General features: G+C 36.3%; 1 long non-coding RNA gene across 1 annotated transcript in view; it reads right to left on the reverse strand.

Moving 5' to 3' along the window:
• LOC104867646 overlaps positions 1 to 26,575 on the reverse strand; it is a 54,066-nt gene that overhangs the window by 21,932 nt on the left and 5,559 nt on the right. Inside the window, exon 2 of the long non-coding RNA XR_781828.2 lies at positions 16,951 to 17,076. This is a non-coding gene — a long non-coding RNA (uncharacterized LOC104867646). The remainder of the gene's footprint in view (positions 1 to 16,950; positions 17,077 to 26,575) is intronic.

A 26,575-nucleotide genomic window follows, 5' to 3' on the forward strand; every position in this document is an offset into this window, starting at 1 on the left:
GATAATGAAAAGATGAAAATAAAGTGTTTGTAGATGGGGAGGGGAGGAGGGGGTGAAGGGAGGGCAGAGGTAAAGGGAAAAAATGAGAATCAAGACTTGTCATGTAGAGGTACAAGATCCCAACAATGAATGTAACCGTACTGTATCCCTAAAATGTACCAATAAACTCAATTAAAGCTGAAAAAAAATATAAAGTGACAAATGGACTGGTTAAAGAGGTGGTTTTTCTATAAAATGGAATACTGCTCAGCCATAACAAATGAGAAATTAGAGTCATTCATAGGAAAATGGATGCAATAAAGTGACAAATGGACTGGTTAAAGAAGAGGTGGTTTTTCTATGAAATGGAATACTGCTCAGCCATAACAAATGAGAAATTAGAGTCATTCATAGGAAAATGGATGCATATTGAGCTTATACTCTTTAATGAAATAAATAAGTCACACATATGTAAGTATCGAATAGTTTCTCTGGTGTGGAAAACTATACTGGTACATAAGACCCTAATGGTATAATTGACAATGTGCAATAGGAAGAAAAGGGCTAAAGGTAGGGGAAGTGGGAAGGGTAGGGGAAAGGAAATAGGGAAAAGAAAAAAATATGAGAAAATGAAAAAAATGGAAATAAAGTGTTTGTAAATAGGGAAGAGAGGAAGGGGTGAAGGGAGGGCAGGGGTGTGAGGGAAAAAAAGGAGCCAAGTCCTGCCATGCAAAGGTACAAGATCCCAATGATGAATGTAACTGTACTGTATCCCTAAAACATACCAATAAACTCAATGAGAAAAAAATAAAGTGACAAACATATGAGTGCGCATGACTACTAGAGGAGGGAAGAATTGTTAGTAGTTATTTAATGAAGCACCAGGCATGAGTGGCCATTCTGGCTCCATCTTCTGCAGCTTTCTGGTTTATAGTCTGCATTTGTTTTTCTCTTGGGTTACTTATTTTCTGCTCAGTATGTTGTAAATATTCTTTATATTATATATATTCTGATATTTAGCAATTATATAAATTTATAGCACTCTTAGTAGCTTGTCTTTTCATTTGTGATTTTTCTTGAATAAAAGTTTAAAATTTTACTGTAATCTAAATGTTTATCAATCCTTTCTTATCTAGTTTGTGCTTATTTTCTTGATCAAGAGAAATATTTATATCCTTAGATCCTTAATATATTTTTTAATGTTTTCTTTAAAAAATACTGAAGTTTAACTTTTATACTTAGGTGCGTGATTTGTTGGAATTTTTTTTACAAATGATGTGGGAATCCTTTTTCTATATTCAAAAATGTCATTTCAACATATTAAATATCATTTCCTCGCTTTTGTAATGCATTGTCTGTTTTATTTCATTTATATAGAGTTAGGTAGATGAAAACACAGGCAGATAGATAGATGCCTTACATAATTTTTCTAATTGTAAAACCTAAATTTAATGCCACTTGTTTTAATCACCTATAATTATAATACATCTTCATATTTGATATGGTTATGTTAGCCTATTTCATTCCTCTTTGAAATTATGGTGGAGAGTCTTAGCTCTTTGTGTTTCATATATATCTACTTTAAAAGTTTCACAAAAAAATCATTCTTTTGATTTTGGTTAAAACTGTAAAATCTTTATGATAATTTTATTTTCCACCATTAAAGAATCATAACATTTCCCATATGTCTATTTCATTATATTTGTTCCTAGATAGTTGCATTAGTTCCCTATTGTTATATAACAGCTACCACAAACTTAGTACCTTAAAACAATATGATTTTAAGGTCTCCCAGGTTTTGGGTCAGGAGTCAGGATATAGCTTAGCAGGATACTCTGCTTAGAGTCTCACTAGACTAAAGTCACCATATTTAATATGTATGAATTAAGAGTGAATTTATGGCCAACAGCACTGATTCCTGATCAGTGCTCACCTAACATTCAATTTTTTTCTGAGAGGCACAGCACAGCCTTCTTGCACTTAGAAACTCTGGACAGCATGTCAGTGTCATCCTGGTGCAAGAAGGGGTGTATTGGAAATAGCAAATTCACCAATAAAATGCAAAAGATGTGATGCTGAGTACACCATAAAAGGATACTTTTAACAACAGGAAATCTGGAGCAAAAAGGTGGAATACTCCTCCTTACAACCTCTGGTAGAAATGTGCGTACTGGCTGGGATAAAAATTTTTTTTGTTCATCTATACATACATGCAAATGATTGCAAACATGCCATGCACATTAATTTTGTGTTTACAAATGATTTTTTTGTTTTGTTTTTGGTACCAGGGATTGAACTCAGGATCTTGTGCTTGCAACTGATGTTTTGTTCATAAAATCTTTTCCTATGCCAATGTCTTCAAGAATTCTACTGAACCTCTTTTCCAGTGTTTCTGTTTTAATATTTAGATCTTTAATCCATTTCAGTTTTTGTTTAGTGCATGGTGACAGATGTAGGCCTAGTTTTAATCTTTGGAAAGTTGAAACCCAGTTTATCCAGCACCAGTTTAAAAGAAGCTCTATGTTTCCTCCAGTAAGGGTGTTTGATTCCTTTCTTGAAGATGAGGTCGCTGAGTGTGTCTGAGTTACTTCTGCATCCTCTAATCTGTTTCTCAGGTTCTCAGGTCTGTTTCTTTGTCATCACCATGTTTTTTTTTCCTTTAATTACAGTGGCTTTGTAGTAGTTTCAAGTTGGTGATTGTGATACTCCCTATATTGTCTTTATTGGCTAGAACTGCTTTTGCTATTCTAGGTCTCTTCTTGTTCCAAATGAATTTTTGGATTGTTTTCTCAAGGGCTGTGAGGTATGCACTGGGGTTTCAATTGGGATTGTATTGAATCTATATAGCAGTTTTGGAAGTATGGCCATTTTTTACTACATTGATTCTCCCTACCCAGGAACAAGGGATGTCTTTCCATTTTTTGATATCTTCTTCAATATTTTTTTTTCAGAGTGCTGTAATTTTCAGATAGAGGTATTTGATTTTTTTTGTTAGGTTGATTCCTAGGTATTCCAATTTTCTGGATGCTATTATGAAAAGAATTGATTGGCCCATCTCTCTCTCTCTCTCTCTCTCTCTCTCTCTCTCTCTCTATGAGTCTCTTTTTCATGTTCAGAAAAGCGATTGATTTTTCTGTGTTGATCTTGTATTCTGCTACTTTACTGAATTTGTTTATTAAGTCTAGAAGCTTTTCGGTGGAATTTTTGGGGTCTTCTATATAGAAGTATCAAAGCATCTGTGAATAATGACAATTTGACTTCTTCATTTTCTATCTTTATTCCTTTTATTTCTTTCTCTTGTCTAGTTGCTGTGGCTAATGTTTCCAAAACTATATTGAACTGGAGTGATGAGAGTAGACATCCTTATCTTGTTCCTGATTTTATTGTGAAGTATTTCAGTTTTTGACCATTATTATGATATTGGCCATTGGTTATTCGTAGATGGCTTTTATATGATTGAGGTAGAGACTGTCTATTCTAAGTTTTTGGAGGGTTTTTATTATAAATGCATGTTGGATTTTGTCAAATGCTTTTGCTGCATCTATTGAGATGATCATATGGATTTTGTCTTTGGCTCTGCTAATGTAGTGTATTACATTTATTGATTTGCATACATTGAATTATTTCTGCATCCCTGGGTCCCACTTTGTCAGGGCGTATGATCTTCTTGATGATCTTCTGCATTCTATTTTTCAGTAACTTATTCAGGATTTTTGCATCTATGTTCATTAGTTAGATTAGCTTCTGGTTATCTTTTTCAGTTAGGTCTTTCTCTGCTTTGGAATCAAGGTGATGCTTGCTTCTAGGAATGAATCTAGGAGTATTGCCTCCCTTTAAATTTCATTGAAGTGTTTAAACAGTAGTGGCAGTGGTTCCTCTCTAAATGTCTTATAGAATTCAGCAGTGAAGCCATCAGGACCTGGGCTTTTCTCTGTTGCTAAGTTTTTAAATGTGTTTTCAATTTCATTGATTGAAATTGGGTCATTTAAAATTTTTAAGTCTTCTTTGTTCAACTTTGATAACTCATACATATCTAGGAATCTGTCCATTTCTTCAGTGTTTTCCATCTTACTGGCATATCGGTTCTCAAAGTAGGTATTGATGATCCTCTGGATTTCTGCTGAATCTGTTGTGACTTTGCCTTTTTCATTCCTGATTGCATGGATGTTAGCCTTTTCTTTCCTTTTTTTGATAAGGTTAGCTAAGGGTTTATCAATTTTATTTATTCTTTAAAAAAAACAACTCTTTGATTCATTTATTTTTTGTATTGTTTTTTGAGTTTCCATTGCATTGATTTCTGCTCTAATCTTTATAATTTCCTCTCTTGTTTGAGCTTTGGGTTTTTCTTGCTTTTGTTTCTCTAGGAGTCTAAGATTCATCATTAGCTTGTTTATTTGAGCTCCCTCTGTTTTCCTAGTGTGGGCATTTAGTGCTATGAATTTTCCACATAGAACTACTTTCATTGTGTCCCATAGATTCCTGTATGTTGTATTGGCAACATTTTCATTTATTTGTAAAAACTGTCTAATTTCTTCTTTAATTTCCTCTGTGATCTATTGATTGTTCAGGAGAGTGTTCAGTGTTTGTAAAGTTCTTATGGTTTCTTGTGCTATTGACCTCCAGCTTGATTGCACTATGATCTGATAATATACAGGGGATGACTTCGATTCTTTTGCATTTACTCAGACCTGTTCTATGAGCTAGTATGTGGTCTACCTTGGAGAATGACCCATGTGCAGCTGAAAAGAATGTATATTCTGATTTTGTGGGGTGGAACACTCTATAGACGTCTATTAAGTCCATGCGTTCAAAAGCTTGGTTGAGTTCTAGTATTTCATTGTTGATTTTCTGCCTAGATAATCTGTCTATTTGTGATAGTGGGGTATTTAGATCCCTCACTACAATTGTATTAGTGCTTATTTGGTTTTTCATGTTACTTAATATTCTTTTATGTAGTTGGGGGCATTAATATTTGGTGCATATATGTTTATGATTGTCATCTCTTCCTCTTGAATTGTTCCCTTTACAAGGATGTAGTGGCCTTCTTTGTCTCTCTTAATCTGTTTTGGTTTGAAATTTGCTTTGTCTGCAAATAAGATTGCTACCCCGGCTTTCTGGGCTCCTGTCACATGGAGAATTTTTTCCATCCTTTCACTTTCAGTCTATGGGCTTCTTTTTGCAGTAGGTATGTTTCTTGTATACAACATATTGTTGGATCTTGCTTCTTAATCCATTCTGCCAGTCTATTTATCTTGATTGGTGAATTGAGGCCATTGACATTGATGGTTATAGCTGATATGTAGTGACTTATTATTGTCATGTTATTATCCTTTTGTTGACTCTTTTTACTTTTTCCCCCTCTCCTTTTAGTTTCTTGCCTTTCCTATTTGATTTGTTCTGTTGGGCCTCATGGTGTTGTGACCTTCATTCTAGGATATTGTTTAGAATTCGTTGTAGTGCTGGTTTGGTATTCATGAAGTTTCTCAAGTGTTCTCTGTCATGGAAGTATCTTATTTCCCCATCCATTTTGAAAGAGGGTTTTGCAGGATACATCAGTCTAGGTTGGAGGTTGTTTTCTTTTAGGCCTTGAAATACCTTACTCCAGGCTCTCCTTGACCTGAGGGTTTGTGTTGAAAAGTCTGTTGTGATTCTGATGGGCTTTCCTTTGCATGTGATTTTTTTCTTTTCTCTTACTGCTTGTAGTATTTTGTTCTTCTGTTGGGTTTCTGGGATCTTGATTATTATATGTCTAGGTGTAGATTTTTTTTTTTATTATGGCTAGTTGGAGTCCTATATGCCTCACTTATCTGTATGTCAAATTCTTCCCTTCCGTTTGGGAAGTTTTCTGTCATTAATTCCGTGAAGAGCTTTTTTACGTCATTTGTATTTTCTCCTGCTACTTCATGGATTCCTATCAGTCTTATGTTATTCTTCTTTGCATCATCTAGGAAGTTGTTGGATCAATTTCTCATGATCCCTTACTGTTTTTAAGAGATCTCTCTTTTCACAGTCATTGACTGTAATCCTATCTTATATATCTAAAATTCTATCTTCACAATCTTTTATTCTGTTGTGCACACTTTCAATAGAGTTTTTAATCTCCTGTATATATGTTTGAATCTGTTTTATAGATTCCACTTCTTTCCTCTGTTCTGCATTCATTGTTTTCATTTCTTTCTTATGCTGGGCCTTCATGGCTTCTATCATGGTCCTGAGCTCATCTATTTTTTTTGTCAGTTTCTGTTCTAGAGTCTCAAATCAGGGCTTTCATTTTGCTCACCATCTCTATGATTATCTCAGAAATTACTTCTGTTTTATATTTCTCTAGAGCCTGACTGATCAGTTTTGTTAATTCCTGTGCCTTGAGTTCAGGGTGTCCTGCTGGTTCACTATCAGACTTTTCATCCTCCTTTGCCCTACTGTTTACCATTGGTGAACTGGAGGTCTGTCTTTGTGTCTTGCTTAAGTGTTTTCTCCTTTTTATTTTTGTTGTTTGATTGTCCTTGGTTTAATTTCTGGGTTATTACTTAAATCTTCCTGATATACTTGTGCCTCAGCTTTTGAGTCTCTAATGACTCATAGACATTCTCATTTTCATAATATCAGAGAAAACAACTCATGAAATCAATCCCAATCCTTTAGCCCAATTGATGCAATCAGCAACACAATAGGATCAAGCACAACGTGCAAATTGACCACTTGTGGTAGTCATTAATCTAGCACCTTTAAACCATGTGAATTAAATTAAAATCAAGAAGCAAGCCCAGAATATGTTTGCAGTGAATACACTTTTCAATATAGCATATTTACCTTTTAGCATGGGGTTTTAGACACAGTTAGGATGAGAGGAGCAGATAAGTGAAAGAATTGGAGAAGGTTTCAAGTGAAGCCAGAAGGCATAGAATAAGCATACAATCTTTAAGAAACTATTAAATTCAAAAGCAATAGAGTGCAAGAATAAGGACAAGAATATATCCCCTTAACAGTAATAGTGGCTCACGTTCCCTTGAAATTTTTGACCCATGAGTAAGGTATAATGACAGAAGAAAAAAACATAAAGAAAAAAGAAAAAATGATAAAAGAATAAGTCTGAGTTAGGGCAGAAGCAGGAACAGAAAGGGAGATGAGGTAAAATATGGTGGAGCAAGAGACTGATTTGGAGAAAGAGGACAGAAAAAAGAAAGAATTTGCAGAGTGGAATGAGGAAAAGAGAAAAAATGAATTTGAAGGGCCTCTTTCAGACTATATCTCTGTTGTCATAATATACTACATGCACAGCCATGTGCAGAACCAAGTCCCCTGATCTCAGGCAGCTGGTGGCAGAACCCTGCAATTCTACTGACCTCAGGCTGCAAGGCCCAGATTGAGTTCCCCAACCTGCAGGGTTGAACTCCACACAATTCTACTACAGGTTTCCCCTGCCCTTTCTTTAAAGATGTTTAAAGTTGGGAGGTCAGAAAAATACCTTCTATGACCACCTATGCCTCTGCAGAGTGGGTCCAAAGACTGGCACAATCAGGAGTTCTGAGAGTGGGGAGTGGGGGTGGGGGCATGGGGGTGTGGGTGTGTTTCAGGGGCACCCACACAGCTACCTTCCTTGCTGGAGCTGGTGGTGCACAGGCAGGGGAGGGTGCAGGCAGGGGAGGGTGCAGGCAGGGGAGGGCAGCTGAATGTGTTTAATTTCTTGCTGTGCCTGATGGATTCATTCTACTGGGCTTCCTGGGGTTGTGATTCTCATTGTCTTTCCCTAAGACATTGCTTACATATTTTTGCAGTCCAGGTGGTTGAGTATCAGATTGTTCCTTTTTGTTGCCCTTTGGGGATGCCTTAGGTGATCTGGAAGTCTGGTTTTGAGAACTGTTTACATGGCTTCTCATTTCAATAGATGCATCCTGCTGTGCCATTGTTGAGGCAACTTTTTGCTCATCCAGTGGTCTTTAATTCTCAGCAAGCCACTGAATGGCCTTTTCTATGCTGCTCACCAGTACACCAATTCCTGGGTTCAGAATTGTGGCCTTCTGGACCCTTGAGCTGACCTGTTGACTGTGTAGCCTTTTGGCTAGAGCCTGTGCACACTTTGGGTGATATCTAGGCGTGCCTCTTGCCAGGGCACCTATGTAGGTATTTGTCTGGGTAAGCCTTTGCCCGATGGCTGTGCACCCCAGATCCCATTGTCTGCACAAGGTTTTGGCTAAGGTCTCCATGCACTTATTAATGGCATGTTGCTTGTCCACCTGTGTAGCTGTTTTTTAGACTGGCACTTGGATTTGACCTGTGTGCCCAAGCCTCTGCAGTTGGGGTGGAGCCCTGCCTGGGATCCACCTGCTGCCATGCTCCACACAACTGCTTCCTGGGATCTGCATGCATTTACCACTGATATGGTGGGCCTCTGGCTCAGATGCTTTTTTTTTCTTTATGTGTACATGTGGATATAACTTATTTTTCACATTTTAATCTAATATCAACTTTCCTGCATTTTTCATTTTTTCTTAACATTTTTACCTATAAATTCTCTTAGGCATTCTATATAAGCATTGTGTCTACCATAACAAAACTATTCTTAAAAAATAAAGAATTCTAATCATTAAAAAAGATAAAATTTGATTAAATTATACTTCTTTAGAACAAAAGGCATTTCAAATAATACATAATTCCTATCTTCTGCCACTATTACAGAGAATAAAAAAGTGAATTTCCTATTTTTATGAGGTTAGATCTTTAATATTTAAAAAAGAACAGTACAAGAATATCATGTTAATCTCACGATCATAGTTATAAAAGTCTACATCTAAATGTTTGCACATAGAAACTAGCACTGAATTTAAAAAGTATTTCATGATCATGAAGATGAGTATGATTTATCTTAGAATAGCTATGAAGACAATTTTCTACATTGTCAGATTAAAGAAGAAAAACCATTTGGTCATCTTAATTGAAAGTAAAGCATTATTTGATATAATCAGCACAATTTAAAATAAAAGCAAGTAAAAGAAACCCTTTTAGAACTGAAGGGATTTTTGTTTTTTTGATGTGCTGATAAACATATCTACCAACTTTGCAGGGCCCTATTAAGTGAAATTCTACAACCATTCTGAGAGAAGGTAATTAAGAGAAAACAAAGAGTGGTCAGATCAGAGGTAGAAACACTTGTAATATGTGGGTCAAAAATGTTAAATGCTGCAGGGTGCCTGAAAAAGATATCCACAGCAATATATTCTGGAGTCACAGACTGTAATGCTAATGTATGTGATCAAGCTGATTTAGAGACATTCACCCATCATCCCAAATATTAAATCTGATTCACAGCTAGGAAGGATACTGCAGTGAATGGGAAATATTGGGAATGAAAAATAAGAGAAAGGTGTGGGATCTCTTTGTTTCCTTTTCTCATTTCTCTACAAGTTTGATTGATTTACAATCAGATAGAAATATTCCTCCTCCTTCTCAATGAAAGTACACATAGCTATTATAAATCTCATTATTTTCTCACTTCTAATATAGTTCTTTTATAGTTTTATATAAAGCATATTTAATATAGAATCCTTGCACAACCATGTGTGAATTTTCCAGCCTACTTAGATTGTATCTCTTTGATGGAAGAAAGCATCAACTTTATACCTTTTCCCCTCCCAAAGTACTTGATATGATTTGAATGCTCACCAAGTCTTTTAATAAATACCCAGAGATTTACTGATATTTTGGAATTATATATTTCAATGTTAATGTAGTTGCGGAGACCAAAAGGACTCCATTTTGCTCACTCTATTTTGCAATCAGGTCACTACTGGAAAAATCCCAACGCGCCCTTTTACCTAGTTCTTGGAAAAACCCATGACTGTTCCTGTAAATTGTCACCAGATGTTCTCTTTTGTTATCTTACAAAAACTTATGGTTAGGACAAGGAGGGACATCTGGCCTGGGCCAATTGAACATTCAGAAAACACACCCGCATTTGCAAAGTGTTGACCAAATAAGCATTGAGAAAGCACACACTTGCAAGATGTTAACCAGTTAAGCATTGACCCGTTTAAAAAGCCTCTAGTTCTGCTTCTCTGCTAATAAAAAGGCTGTTTGAAATCGGTCTCGGAGCTCTCGGTATGGAACCACTGCATCCGTGAGGTCGGAGAGTCCAGGCTCGAGCTTGCAATAAACTCCTCGAGTGATTGCTTCGGACTCGACTCCTTGGTGGTCTTTGAGGATATCGTGATCTGGACACAACAATAGTAATAGAAAGAACTGAGAAAGAGGTAAAACAAAAATGGACCAAAAATAAGAGGGAGGGAGGCAGACAGTGGGGGGGGGCAAGGAAGCCGCAGATATGAAAGAATAAAGTAACTATCATCCTAGTAAGGAAAGATATGGAGACCAAGGGAAATCGGAAAATGTATTTTATGAAGAGTCAGTATTTTACATAACATTGCATCGTGAATTTAGTTGTTTTGTGTGCACATGTTTTAGTGACTTTCTTGTTGCTGAGACATAACACCCTACACCTGCAATTTAAGGAAGACGAGGTTTATCTTGGCTCACAGTTTTTAGAAGTTTCAGTCCATCCCAGCTGGTTCCAAGGCAGGACAGCATGGCAAAAGGGCAGGGCAGGGGAGAACTGCTCAAGGGAAGGCACAGGAAGCAGAGTGCATCAAGGGAAGGGAGACGCACACTTCTGGGTCAGAATGACTTGCCTCTTCTGTCCAAGCCCCTGTACTAACAACACATTTGGGTATAAATTTATCAGTTGACTAATCTAATGAGTATAACTCCCCCATGATCCAATTACCTTCCAAAAGCCCTGCCAATGATTGCATGAGGCTTTAGGAAAACATCTAGGTGTAAGCCATAATAGCATGGTTTTGTGCCATTGCTTTTTTTTTTTTTTTGAAGTTTCATACATTTTAATACCAACCATTTGGAATATAACTAGGAGATTACACTTAAAAGGAAATCAGAAGTTCATTAATATTATTTCAATATTTCAAATTGCATTAATATGCATTATCAAATATTTGGAAAAGTAAATTAATTTATCTTCTTATTCAAAGATAGTTGGTATTAACATGTGTTCTATATAACTAACACAATACTGTCATGCCAGTCCTTATCTTACCATTCTCAATCTTATATGGGAGTGTAGTCCTACATTATCAAAATATTTTTATAAACACTGTTTTCAGTGAGGTCATCATTATAGTAATTTACCTACAATTTTATGGCCAAAGAGTTAGGTTGTACAACATGTGGAATTAAGAATAAATTCACTTTGTTGTTAAAAACATATGGAATGAAAATTGTGTAAGAGTTCCACTTATAGTGGAAGATGAAGTAGCTGTGTCCCTATTTGCCCACAAAAGAAATTTTTCTAACACATTTTCTAACACATCAATTTACTGCCCCAGCAATGAATATTTGTCAAATGAAAGGAAAGAAGAGAGATGCACTCAGAATTTCTTTGTGACTTTTCCTTGCAGGATGTTCAACATAAAAGGGATAGAGAAGTTATGAGGGTTTGAATCAACTCAACTCCTCACCATATGAGGAGGATCTGCCCTAGGGTGACCAACTGTAAGAAACAAAAGCAGGTCTTCTAAAGCAGCATTACCCAAGTGGGGAGGGCTGGTGGCCTCAGGGAGGAGGAAAAGACAGGTAACAATCACTTCAGGATATTATAGCTTCTGCTAGAGAGACACATATCCCACTGACGCATGCTATTCGCAAAACGTTTCATGATTACACCTGAACCCAAGGGATTAGGGGCAGTTATCTCATTCCCAGACCCAGGAAGGAAGATAGAAAATATTTTTAAATGCTTAAGTCAGCTGTGTGGAGTCCTTGTTTCTTTAAGTGTTTTAATACTTAAGGACTTTTCAATGAGTAATTCTCCCTATTGAAGGTAGTAGTGCCAACTTGCAAATGGGTACAGTCAACAGACTACCAGTTGAAAATTAAATGTGGTTTACTACAAAGTGAAAGAAAACAAACCACCCTATTTGATAGTGAATGTTTACCTCAAATTTCTTACTCTACCACATGCCATCCCGCAGGAGTGGTTTTTCTAATGTACCTCATGTTCCTTTAAAGAACAAAGTGTGATACTAATATTTTTTTGAAAAATAATATGTGCACAAATTGATAAGAACATGTTTTTTGCTGTTTATATTAATGTATTCATTTCTTTCATTGCCATGTTATTTTTAAACTGATGTCGTGTATCTTATTCTACAGACACATGTATCCTTATTTTCTAACAGAATACCTGAGAGACGAAAAGTCAGAAACAAATTCTGAGTTCATCTCTTTTGGCTTCTTTCCTTTCATTTGACAAATATTCTGAGGTACCCTGAAGGATGGAGCCCTCAAGGCCTAATCATTTCAAAACTGTTACAGTAGCAATTAAACTTCAACATAAGCTTTTCATGGAACAACTTTTCAATCCATAACATCATGTTTAACAATATTTGATACCACTGCTCAGAATGTTCTTTGAAACTTATTTTCTTATTGGCTTTTAGTTTTCCTTCCAAAGTCAACTTAATAATTATCTAGGACAAAGAGCCTTCTCGAAGAACCAGACAGGGCCAATTGCCTCCTCTTTCCCTCTACAAGACAGTTGGACAACTTATTCACAGCTTGAACAGGCACTCACAGGAAATGCTGTGAATATATTAAAATTATCCAATTATATGTCTGCTTTCTCTCATTTGCATGTAAGCTTCTTCAACCTAATTTGTCTTTGTTCCCTAGTACTAAAATCACATATGACACATAAAATGTACTCAAAACATTCACTGGACCCTAATACAAAACTAGAAAACAAAAGATGAGCAATGACTCATTTAATTAAATGATTTTAAACTATTTAAGATTTAAAAATGTTTAGGATATGACATATATAGGAAAAAATAAAGGTATAAACTTTACTAAATATAGTTTTCAGTTTGCAAATAATTACTTTAACTGGCTTAAGAGTTAGGTTTGACGTGGTGTGATGACATGGGGACAGGAAATTTAATTTAAAATGAACCACAGTTTCTTTTTCTCAGACTGACCTCATATACCACAAGAAAGTTCACTGGTTGCTTTTAGGAACAAGGTGACTGAGCAGAGCCAGGGATGTATGGAGAGCAATATTTTTGTGAAACAATAATTGATTGAGTGTTAAGGCTAAACAGAACTAAAAAAAAAACCTATGTTTGTTTATGGTTATTTTCTCACTATTTGAACATTCCAATTTTTATGTTTTAAAGCCATATTTTCATTAGGGCTTTTTTGTCTACATTTCTGATACTATTCTCATGTGTGTATAAGGAAAGAAAATGGCGAAAAAAGGTTCTGAGTTATGCTTTTTCATGTGAGACTGTGGTGATTTTATTGTTTACATTTTTATTTATTAACTATAGAGAATACTGACTTGCAAATTAATAATGTAGCTTTTCCTTCTATTTTTAATGTTGGCTCCTTTATGATTCAGACTGTCTGTCTCATGCCGGTTCTCACACATGCAGCTAATGATTGCTAAGTCATGAGGATGGGTCTGGTTCATTAGGTTAGAAAATCATTTATCTATCCTCTTCAAAGGAGCAACTGGACTGTTTATTTTTGGTTACTTAGTTCATAATCAATTATTTTAACTGAGCTCGTATCAGACAGGTATTTGTTTATTTAAATGGAGACATGGTGATTTGGTACCATTCCTGGAAGGCCCCATTCCATCTATGTTAGCAATGGATTTTTTATATACCTCATGACTAGAAGGCACCATGATTATGTAAATCTAAATTTTACTGAGAACTTCCTTCTTGTTTCTTCTAAGACTTTTTGACAAAAGTTGAGTACAATTAATTCAAATTAGCTAATTTATATGCCTCATTGTCACTATAATATAATCCAAATATATACTTTAGAAAGAATAACATCAACATGACTTTCTTTAGACCAATATATTTAGGCAGTAACCAAGTACTTAAGGCTATAGAATTGATGAGTGTCTACAAATTGTGGCCTCTTTGTACTTCCGAAGAACCTAGTTTTTGACAGTGTTTATGTGGGACAAACAACATTGAACAATCCATTTTGAAAGTTAAAAAACCTGCCAGTCTTATAATCATGTAAAACACAATACTACCTCTAGAAGTAGGTTACAGAGGACCCAGCAAAGGCAGGAACTATTTTCATGTTCAATGTTTCATAGTTTGTAGGGTTCTATTTCATGTAATGGATGACTAGATCTTGGAAAACTCCCCAAGAAGTTGTGGTAATAATGGAGAAAGAAATGCCACAGTTATGTCCTTATATGGGTGAACTTTGTTTGAGTCACAGCGTATACCTGTATGCTCATGAGTCACCTGGAAATGGTATCCCTATGCAACCTGGCATGATGGATTACCTTTAATATTTGCTGTTCTTACCCAGCTGAATTTGCAAAAGGTCTACCGAGCCCAGTAATTTTCAGTATGCTCTAAAATATGATTATTTTCAAGCCTTTTTGGAGTTATTTGTTAAAAAATTTTATTTCTATATATGTTTGCAATTCATATTAAATACATTTGTTATGGGAAGCTGGTATACATACATATACATAAGAAACCATGAAGTATTTACCCTTCTGTGTCTGATTTATTTTACTTAAATTATAGACTCAAGGTATATGCATTTTCCTAAATAATCTTTGAATTTTTTATGACTAAGCGGTACTCCATTGTGAATATGCACCACATTTTCTTTATCTATTCATCTGTCGATGAGCACATAGTCTGCTTTCAAGTCTTTGCTGTTATAAATTGTGTAGCTATAAACATCATATTCACGTATCACTATAAGTTATATCTTTACAACTCCGGAGTTAAGTATTTATATTTAAAACACTTTTGTAAAATAAATAAGATAAAACTATTATTGATTAATATATAATTTACTTGATTTTATCTCATCAATAGAATATGAAGAATAAGGTGCAATTCCAATAACCCAGGGATACAATAATTTTTGAAAAGTATAAAATAGTTAATAAAATGAGTTTCCTTAATTAGGTAGGTCCTCCCTCAAGCATTAAATTGCTTGCTCTACATTTGAGTTTAGGTGTCTTAAATTTTGTAACATGCTTACATTTTTTAATTACTGTTCACATTTTTTGTATTAAACATAAAACTATAAAATAATCAGGAGATTTGAAAATGACAGATGATAAGTTATATAAAACAAATAAGTCTAGTTAATGAAATAACATACTTTAGTTTGAATTTGAAATGTTGCAGAAAATCCAATGAGTGTACCCAAAGCAGAGTCAGAATTTAAATCATTTTGCAAAGATAATTGAGAAGAGGGAGAGTATAAAGGCTGAGCAGGAATGGGAATCATACAATTTCATATTACACTTAATCCATATTAACTATTTTAAACAGAAAAACTGATAGACAATAAAATCAACACATGCTCATCACTCAAATTTAGCAAATCCTAACACCTTGCCACATCTGAATATGTGTGTGAGTTCTAATTTCAGCTGGAGTGAAAGCTCCCGCGTCTCTGTTTGCTTTCTCAAATCCATCTCCCATCCTTGCTGACCCAGATCTGATTTGTGCAAATTTCAGTGCTCTTCCTTCAAGTAAGAAGCAAAAGGAAACTTCAATTTCAGGAGGGTTTTTGATGAAACTAAGTCAGTTGAGGTGTGAAAGATTCTATGGAGTAATTACTCGTAGAAAATCTGCTTTCCACCTCCTTCTCTGTGAACTTCCTCTGCTCAGCTCAGATTAGTGGCACATTATGCAAGTCTGACCAAAACTTGAAAAGCAAAAGCAGACCTACATGTGAGGCTCTTTAACATCTCACTTTCTCCAGTACTACAATTTAGATCAACTAGTTTATGTTCCAATTCTTTTAAACACATTTTTAACATCCCCTAATTTAGCCTTTCCTGTGTTTCCTGAAAAAGAAATTGGTCTGATATAAGTTGGTTCATCATAGCCAGAAACAAAATTCCTTTTAATACATATTCTTGGACTAGGGTTTTAGCTCAGTGGTTCCACTACTTGCCTTACAAGCACAAGGTCCTGAGTTTGATCCCTGGTACCAAAAAAAAAAAAAAAAAGCGAATTACACAGGGAGACCCTGCCTCAAAAAATAAAATAAAATTGTTAAAAAATACATATTCTTCACAATTCAATTTTAGAAAAGAAATTCTATATTTAGTCACTGTTTCTGATTACCTGTTGAAAAGTAGAAGGTCCTTTATATGATTTAACTACTGCCATTAGGCCATTGTGTCTTAAAAATATTAAATAATATGAAAATTTTGAATTTCAAACGTTGATTAGTGAGAATGTTAATATATTTAAACATATTTTTTTGTTTTAAACAAAAAATTTTTCATTATTTTTATTGTAAACAAATTTGCCACCAGCATGCTTTAAAATTTTTTCCAGCTTTGTTTGGTGTTCTTGGTTTGCCTTCCTTCTTTCTGGAATTCATCCTTTTAGTGAGTCTGAAGGGCGGTGTTATGGCTTGTATCTAGATATCCACCCAAAGCCTCATGTGATCATAGGTAGGGCTTTTTCAGAAGTGGCTGGATCTAGAGTGTGTAATGCTAGGATTAAGCTTGTCTGATTACTAAATTGGCTCACTGATTGGTTTTGCATAGTTCTGGATAGGATAAGGATGCCAGCCCTGGGTGTGAGTGCTATCCATCCTAAGTGGTCAACTTGGATAAAATGTAAGAGACAGAAAAATGGTCATCACAGAGAATGCTACCTACACATTCCCATGCTATTAAGTTAGTTGTCCATTCCTTTGGAAAAGATGGGACATACATTTCTATGTCTTTTAACAAGTCTATCACAGCATCCTTTGGTACAGGATACATAGCTTGTTTTAACAGGGACTTAAGCAATCTGACAAAGTTATGCTAATCTGATGGCAGAGACTGACTTATATTTTCAATTCAGCAAAGATAGAAGTTTGCCATTAGCTGGACAAACTTACCATCAGTGTCCCTTGTCCTTGTCTGGAAACAGTCCTGGGAGATCTGAGTGCTGTCTGTTTTACTCCAAGTTTGTCTCACAGGTGAGTTCACCAGTGGATCCAATTCACGTCCACTTTGGGTGCCAACTGCAGGGAACAGGAAAGGGGCCGTTACTAGAAACCTCTGCAGTAAGTCCTAGTCTCCTGCGAGCCACGACAGCACAAGGCGAACTACTTACACAGGAACGATGGAAAAATTGAGACTTCAAGAAGTTGAGCTTTGGGCCTGATCAGTGCTGCTTTGGGTAACAAAGATAAAAGCCCCCAGGCTTGCCACACCTTTATTCAGTACATCAGGAGAAAACTAATTTAACAGACTCAGAGCAAAGAGTTCAGTACATCAGAGTAGCAAGTGTAAAAGGTCACTCAGGTAAGAGAGTTCAGAACATCTGGAGAGTAACAAATGTAAAAGGTCACTCAGCAGGCAGCAGCAGCAGCAGTGGAAAATCCTAGAACAATGAGGAACTACGCAAATGAAGATTTTGTTCCTCCCAGGATAATCTTCAACTGGTGTAATCTTGTCCTGGAGCATCACAGCATCAGTGGACCACTGAGGTCTTAGCTGTGACTGGGGGTCACAATGAAGTTGTCTCAACATGCCATAGCTGGCCTGTAGGCAGGAGAACTAGGCCTCATCAAATGACTTTCCCAAAATTATGTAGAACTGCTCCCAATGGGGTTGCTGCTTCTTCCGTATTCTGCTGCCTTCCTACCTGCCATGAACTATTTCTCCTCCACGATGCCTCTGCCACTCCGCTCTGCCTTGGAGCCAGCCAACTATGGACTGAAACCTCTACAAACTGTGAGCCAAAATAAACTTTTCTTTCTATAACTTTAGGTGTTGGGTGTTTTGTCTCAGCAACATGAAAAATAACTAAGATAGGTAGTAAATTCTTTAGTTTTTATGTCTTAAATGCTTTCTTTCTTCTTTCTTGAACCTCTAAAGAAAGACATGGTCAGAGAAATTTTGAAAATGTTTATTACCTCAAAGGGATGAATTAATTTTTTGTTGTAAATTATTAGAAACACAAAAAAGAACCTCCTTGACATTCTGTATTACCTGAGGGCATTAATCAGTCCCTACAATCAAGAATGAGAAAAGCAGAAACTTTCACTGAACATGAAGTCAGTGCAGGCAAAGTAGTTGCCATAAGTTTATGTGTAGACAGCTCCATTGCCTGCGTGCTGGTGGCATGGGGACTAAAAAAAGAAAAGAAGACTTACTGAGATAAGCAAATAGGTAGATGGCTGAGGAAGTAGATGTGACCTGTTAATTACAAGATCCTGGACACATGCACAGAGAAGGTCCCAAAACCCTGTAGGTGGAATTCTCAGGTGAACTCAAGCAGATTTTCAATAGGATGGCTTAGACCTGACCTCTGCCTGAGGCATGGGATCTCATCACTGCCTCTCAAGACTCATTTGTAGAGGTTTTTGTGGCTTTACTTTCATGGGTTTCCTTTGGATAGCATAAAAGGACACACTGATCCCACAAAAAGCTTGTTGTTGTAACTTTCTGAGATAGTGCATGCTCTTTTGGGGGAGCCCTCTAAGACAGATATTGTACTTCTTCTCATGCAACAATGAGAGTTCCAGCTAGTTGGAGGAAAAAGGGAAAGTCCAAGGAAGCACACAGAGTTTGAGTATATGTCAGCACAGTCCCGTGCCAGCTAAATGGGAAAACATAGGAGCCAGGACATTAATGTTGGGAGGGAAACAGAAGCATCAGGGTTACACCAAGCCATACTTATAGGAGCTGCACTGTTTTATTTTTTAATTTTTTTAAAGCTTTATTTCTTTAGCTGATGAAATCTGGGGACACTGATAGCATTAGATTCTGTCAATCTAATCTATAGTATTAGAGTTATATTGGTAGTATTAGCAACTTCTTCTCCTTCCTCATTTCCTGATTTTCTCTAAAATTAGTGCATAAAAGTAGTGACTAAATTATTGTATCTAGTAACAGGATTTACACTTGTCATTGATGGTATATTTCTATGGTAGGAAAAGCTTGAATTCCCTAAACCAGATAATAGGAAACAAAACCAGAATAACCAAATTCCTCTAATGAAAAAAATACAAGAAATAAATCAAGTGTCAGATGGATCTTATTTTAATATTTCCTTACACTCTCCAGGAGATGTGATACCAAATCACACGCAGCCCCACCTCCTAATTCTCCTTTATCTATGGCAACTGTCCTACGTCACAAAAACAGATGCTCCCAATGAAACATCTTTGGTCATCAAAGGTTATTATCCCCAGTCTGCTCTATTTATTACAGCAAGAAAATGCTTGGAAATTAAAGTAAATTAGCAAGAACAAACCTTCATGAGTATGATTTTTAACAGCTTCCTTTTTTGCTTACGGGGATATAATCATTCAGAAAGATGGATGTTCTCTTTCTCTCTGACACACACACACACACGTTAGGTGTTTCTCAAAGGTATTTTGGCTTATACTAGGCAACAGATTTCACATCTTAATATATAGTAAAATGACAGAAAAGTCATTTTGCTGATAATAATAGAAGTAGCTCACTTAATTAAATCTCCTGTACCACAATATATATTATTCAGGAAAAAAACTGAAAATGAAGCAAATAAGTCCTCATAGGCCCAAACAGGTGCCACACCCAATTCTAATACCACAAAAGCTTACAGCCTTAAGTTCATGCTACTTATTTGCAGGTGAGCCACTCAATTTCAGCCACTATTTTTTAAAATATACACAGAATTCTAACCAACTTATTTATGAGGCTTTCTCACCAAGCACAGATTACAAGCCACAAGATATATGTTGGATGGAAAAAATGTACACCTTTAAAAGAGCCTATAGGCATAAGGTGGAATTATTAGGGCCTTGACAGTAGGAGAGAAGAGGGAATGCCTTAAAACGTCAGACTCAAGGTTGCAACATACAACCTGGTCACTTCTATAGCCCTTCTGATAATTACTGGATTAGAGCTCCTGAAAGATTTGAGATATCAAGAGCAAGGCTTTGTTCTTAACTATTTGGAAAATTAACTAGTCCCAGAATAGTATTGGATAAACCTATATGACTGTATTTTATTTAGCTGGGCCTCTGTACCTGAGAACACCTTGCTTTATACTTCTGCTATTTTATTATGTCCCTTTGGAAGTCAGTGATTTGCTGACAATGGATATTTGCCAGAAGGAAATAAAACAAGTGGATTGTAATTTAGATTATTTAGTCAGACCTTATTAAAGAAACAGCTCTAAACTAGAATTATCTCAAGTGGAAAGAAATTTTGTTTTCTGCTTTTTAAAAATTTTTCTTCAGTGTTGGGGATTAGACCTGATACACACCAAATATTCCAGTCGTCATTGTTATGTTTAACGTATATCAGAGTGAGCTGAAAACCTCAGTTTCCAGTCCCCCACCATGTAAGTAGAGAAAGCTACTAATTAGAGAAGAACCATTTGGCTATATGGAATGGAAGAAAAGAAAATCATGTTTTGTACAAAACAAGTCAGGAATGGTGAATACTTGTAGCACACTCAAACGTTTTATTTTACATGGAAGAGTCAAATATGCTAATAGAAAGAGGATTCGTTTCTCATGTGCACTATCTGAAGCTATAGGGAAGATTATTTATCCTCGGAGTAGTAAAATCCTGCAGTTTTAATCATTTTTAAAGCTCATGTAGCATAAAACTAGACATCTTTCAGAAGGAAGCCCTTTCTCCCTATCAACACATCCATAGGCCTGTGCTCTCTCATCCTTCTTACTTCCCTAGAAAATTCAGGAGACATTGAACAGGAGCAATCATGTTGGTTTGAGAAAAGCAAGTAAGAGAGAGAGCTGCTGACTGTGAAATTTTTAGGCTTGAAGATGACATGTCAGAGATAATGCAAAGGGAAGGCAGAATCCTGGAGGTCATAAAGTAGGGTCAGGGTATGAGAAGAGGAAAGGATCAAGGCATAGAATTTTGGGAAACAAGGGGCCATGAATCAAAGAATAAGGGAGGAATGCAGTTAAATCCTTCAATCTCCCCCCCCTCCGCCCCACAACACTTACCCAGTATGAATTTAAAAGAGTTATTTAAACTCTTCAGTAAATGGAGGAAAACAAGCAGGTAAAACTGGCCTTCCCTCACAGGGACATAGGACGCTGCCCACACCCTATTGGTGGCATCAGCTTTCTACTCACAAATGATGATCCAGGTAGAAAAACAAGGGGAGTCATCATCCATCCCAACTTTTCCCTCCCAAGGGCAAAAGTACTTGCAGGATAGTTTTCTCTGCAATTGAAAAGAAACAAAACTACTCCTGGGGATTATATGAAGATTAACATGCAGATTACCTATAATAGCAATACACAGTGAACCCTAAGCCCTATATCTCCCATTTAGAATTGGAAGTTAAGAGGAATAATCAATCGAAAATAGAGATTTTTTTTTTGTGTGTGTAATGGACATTTTTCATTTAAGAATTTGAAGCTAATTCCACATGCACAGGTTCACTTTCGAATCTGAATATCACAAGGAGAGTTATGGAAACTCAAGATTCGAGTATTTAGTACTTCAAGAATGTTCCCAAAGGAACAACATTTCTAGAGATCTGGCTTATATGATTAGTTGCAAGTAAATTAGTTAACAGCATCTAATTAACCTTACATTTTTTTCTCTTGTCCTCCCTTTTCTCCCCGCTCCTGTTTCCCCTTTCCCTTTCCCCTTTGATTCACAGCACTGTTAAGAACCATCATTTCGCGTCTTTGATCATGAAGAACATTCTTAGTTCTCTCTAACATTGAACTTTATTTCATAATACAGACACCTTCATGCAGACGGTGGAAAGAATAAAGCTATGTAGCCTCTACGGCAGTAACTGGCTTCTTGTAGCTTTTGAACCCTTGAAATGTGAAGAATTCAAATTAAAATGTTCTATAAACACAAAAATGCACATTGGGTTTCCAGAATCTGATATGAAAAAAGAGCACCAATACCTTATTAACAAATTTTTGTGTCTACTACATGTTGAAAGGATAATATTTTGGGTACACTGGGGTAAATAAAATTTAATGATGAAATTAATTTCACCAGTTTCTATTTGTACTTTTAACATGGCTACTAGAAAATATATATTTGGTTTGCATTGTATTTCCACAGGACAGCCTTGGTATAGAAACTAAGGATTCGTCACCAAACCCAAAACAATAAGAAAAAAATCAAATTGAGACATTAAAATCCTAAATACTGCTTAATGTGATTTATTTGTGTTTTCCATGGAAGTGTTAGTTCTTCTCTGAGAAGAAACTCCTAGTGATATCCTTTGAGCTTGTGGGTATTTAAGGATTTGCATCCTGAGTGAAGTCTATTTGTAGTGTCACAGGTATTACAAAATATTTTTCTCCCAAAAATGGTTTGAAAAACAGAGTTTATAGAGATTGTAGAGGTCTAAGATACATTGGTCATTTCTGTTTCTGAAATCTTCTGTGGCTCACTATTCTTTAGTGAGGTATGGAAGACATTGATGGAATGTTGGAATTTTGCCCAGATTATGTAGCAGGACTCATGGCCTCCCCCACCTCTCCATGACTCCTGTCTTAGCTACTTCCTAGGCGCCACATGGAAGAACTGCTTTATAAACTCAACCTCACTTAAGGGCACAGTTATGCCAGGACATGAAGTAATCCTATATTGTAAGACTTAACTATAACTTTGGTCAAGCTGTTAACATGACTAGTGAAAGAATAGGACCTTCGAAGTGCTGTGGTCAACCTGATGCATGTACAAAGCAGGAGTGTGAAGGCAGAGTGTGACAGCGCTCATTCCGGTCACCTCTAGTGGAGCAGGCATTTTGCTGGTAGCAGGGCAGCGTGCAGCCTTCTGGAAACATGCCTCTTTGGCGGAGATGGACCATCGAGCTATCAAAATAATACTTTTTAAAGACATTGTAATTATATCACTAGCTGGCCTTTTGCTGAATTCTGTATTGAAAGCATCTTTCCATACTGGGACCCTCCTTCTAATGTGTATCCAAGGTGTACAGATCAGGCAATGCAGATATCCACTCTTGTGAGCAGTCATTAATTCTTATTATAAATTTATGAACTGGTATTTTGATTCATATTCTTTAGATTTGGGAGTTGTTGACTATGACTCATCGTCTCTGAATCTGATCCACTGTGCAGCATTGATAAAATAAAATTCTAGAGTGTGATTCTGAGGGACTGAACCTAGAAGGTTGTCAACTATTCACAGTAAATGGCATTTTCTCAGTGAGGCCTCTGTTCACTTTCCAGCTTCCCTCGATAGCGTGCTGACTGTACTTCTGCTTGGGACTTTGTGTTGTCTTGTGTGAGAATCAACTGCTTTTATGTCTACCTTCCTCGCCTGTTAGACTGTAAACTCCAGCAAGGCAGTGATGGTGGATTTATCTGTTACTTGTAACAGTACAAGTAGTACTTCTGATGCTTAGGTGAGCAGCAGGTGACTTTGCTGTCTGTGGCAGATGGTGCCTGGATGTTTGGGGGCTTTTACTTTGGAAAGGAAGCGTAGTTTTTTCCCCTTTCAATAGTGAGGATAGTATATCATGTTATGATGAGGATAGCACCTTAGAGCAACTTTTGGATGAAAGTCTTTTCAGTAGTAAAATTATCCTGAAAGTATTAAACTTTTAAAATTTTACAGATATGTTGAAAATAGGTTATAATAATTTAAGTGGAAAAATTTGGGACAGGAGACTCTTTTCAAGTACTTGGTGTATTTATTGTTATAAAATACTGAGTAGATACCAAGTGATCTCATAATAAAGATCAACGATACAGTAAACACCTACCTACTCAGTATTCATCCATTTTGAGAAATGGCACACTACCATTTTTGAAATTCTATGGGCCCTTCAGCAATTTTGTCCACCTCTTTTTCTACAAGGAACCCAACATACTGACTTATATGTTGTTTAATTAACAGAGGAGATCAAAAATGGGATCCAAACATGTCTGACACCGGTGCACATTTGTGGAAAACTTTAGAGGTTGAAGTTAATTTATTATGATTTATGATGAATTTTGTAATTATAGCGCATTTTAAGAGAAAGGATTTGAAATAAAAATTTACTGGACTTTTAAAAAAGTTTCATCCCAAAGTATAGCAAGTAGAAGAGACCCTAGTATCTCTAGAGGTGACGCTGTACATAAGGTGGTATTAATGTGAAGAAAATTTTAAATACATGCTCAGAAGCACAGATCCTAACCTTCATGCTTTATATTTACATCAAGTGAAGTAACTCATGAGGTTAGGGACTTCAAGAAGGTGAAGAGCTATCAAGACAGAATACAGGAATAAGTTTTTCCTGAACTAGTATTGGGATGATTTGACTTTTGTTTGTAGATTTTCCTGGTTATCCTATGAGATTATAAACCAGAGGGAAAAATATCAACAAAATTGGCTATAGTTTTAGATGGGCATTTGACTGCACCTGTGTTTAGGAAATAGAAAAATACTTTCAAACCAAATGTGTACCACTTAGCTGTATTATTTTAAGATGTAAACTCTGCTTATTTCCTTTTTGAAACAATATGGATTTTATGCTTTTCCAAATTTTTAGTAGTATATTTGTGTGGCCATACGGTAATCTTAAATACTAGCCCAAGGGTTAGAAATCTTACTGGGAGGGTGATAGAGAAGGCACACATTACAGTAGTGGATTTCAGTAATCTGCTTCAAAAGGGATCGTTATAATGCATCTGTGGGAAAGCATGGAATTATTTTGAAAACACAGTAATGGAAATTCTTGAAGCTAAAGAGCTGTGGTAAGATACATCAGGCTCCTTGAAAAGGGTTGCTAGTCATTTAAAAAGCACCTCAATTGGAGTTTGGTACCTTCTGAGTTATCCTCCAGAAATTAAACAAAATTGGTTTAAGACTTTGAAGCTGCAAAGTCTGCTGCACTTCAAATAAGCCTTTGCACAGGTGGAAGTGTTGAGTTGTTGCTTGTAGGACACTGGGAGACTTGAAAGGAAGAGTGAACCCCACATTTGGAGGGAAAATTTCCCAGAACGCTCGGGGAAGTGGTGCCTGGATCAGAATAGCTATATGCAGCTGCTCTTATTTGGCTTGGAAACTAGAGACGATGAACTGGTGACATTTTAAACAAATTGAATTTCAAACCTTATGGGTACCCAGGCTTGCTTCAGGGATTTTGTCTGGGTAATTCCTTTGATTTGTGATTTGGACTCTAATTGCCCTCTACCCTGCCTTTTACCCATTATAAAAATAATCTGTGCATGTAGAAGTAGAATGGACTATACAATGAGAAGTGACATTAGAAAATAATGTTAGGATGAAATATAAACTCCTGAACTCTAGAAATATCCTACCCATGGAAAATGGCATTTGCCTGATGTTTTCATCAAGATGTGTATGACAAGATCTGATTTATATGCTTGACCTACTCTCTTACTTTTACTTGACACATGATAAATATCAGGAATGGAAAGATTAATGACTATAGCTTTAAAACTTCAACTGAAATCTGAATTTTTCGTGGCAACTTTGCACTCAAAGCTTTAAACCAACACTATTTTTTTCTGTGTAATAACAAGAATGATACCTTCTATTTTTCAACTGTTAGAGCTGTGAGAAAATATCTTCCAGTTTTTGGAGCTTAGACTCTTCTCTACAGTTTGTATAATCTATTTATCATCTCTCAAATTAGCTCCCAGGAAACAAATGCTGCTTGATTTTTGCTTTAGCAGAAATACTGTAACATTGATTTTTAAAAAACAAGTTCGTTCATTTCCTGTTTAACCTCTTTAACGATTTCCTGCTGAAAGTATGAGGCAGAATCTTCAATACGGCCTCCAACACTGGGCAGAATTTGTCACTTGCCAGTTTCTACAGTCTTATTATTCACTGTACACACTGACCTTTCTACATCCTGGGAAGTGAAAGTTTCATGTTCTGGGGGCTTTCACACATACTTTCCATTGAGATGTGTAGACCAGAAGGTAATCTGTTACACTGGAGATGTGGTACAAGCTTTGTTCACTAAATTCAAGGGACACATGGTGTGAAAAATGAAAACAAGGAAAAGTAGAGAGCAGAATAGTAATATTTTGGCACCAACCAGAGTGAGATGAGCCAGGATGACAGCAGGTATTCCACCAAATTGAGCACAGTCAGTTGGAATGAACAACTGAGACACTTCTGCTTGCCCTAGTGATATCCCTCTCCTTCTGCTAGTGATATTATAACTAGAAAATCTACACACAAATAAAGAAACCGGCAATTGAACAAAAAATGTGTGATCCTGAAACACAGCTCTCAAACTGCAGGATCTCTTATTGGTGTTGGTGATCAGTGAATAAACCAACGCTTAAGTATTCATGTTTCTTGTTGGTTCTAAAGGTGGTATTACAGGTAGGTGGTAACTTCAGGAATGGGAAATAAAACTTGCTAGTTTGACATTATAACTTTTGTTCATGAGATTGTATTCCTATTCCTGTGAGAAGTTTATGGCCATAACAGAAAGGGTTAATATAGGCCGAAGGAGGAAAAGCACAACTTTAGCCTATCTGTTCTTTCTCTACCCTTCAGCTGGCCAACACAAGTTGCCTC

This window comes from Fukomys damarensis, unplaced genomic scaffold, assembly GCF_012274545.1.
Source record: "Fukomys damarensis isolate Sample0158 unplaced genomic scaffold, DMR_v1.0_HiC HiC_scaffold_4, whole genome shotgun sequence".
Classification (NCBI taxonomy): Eukaryota; Metazoa; Chordata; class Mammalia; order Rodentia; family Bathyergidae; genus Fukomys; species Fukomys damarensis.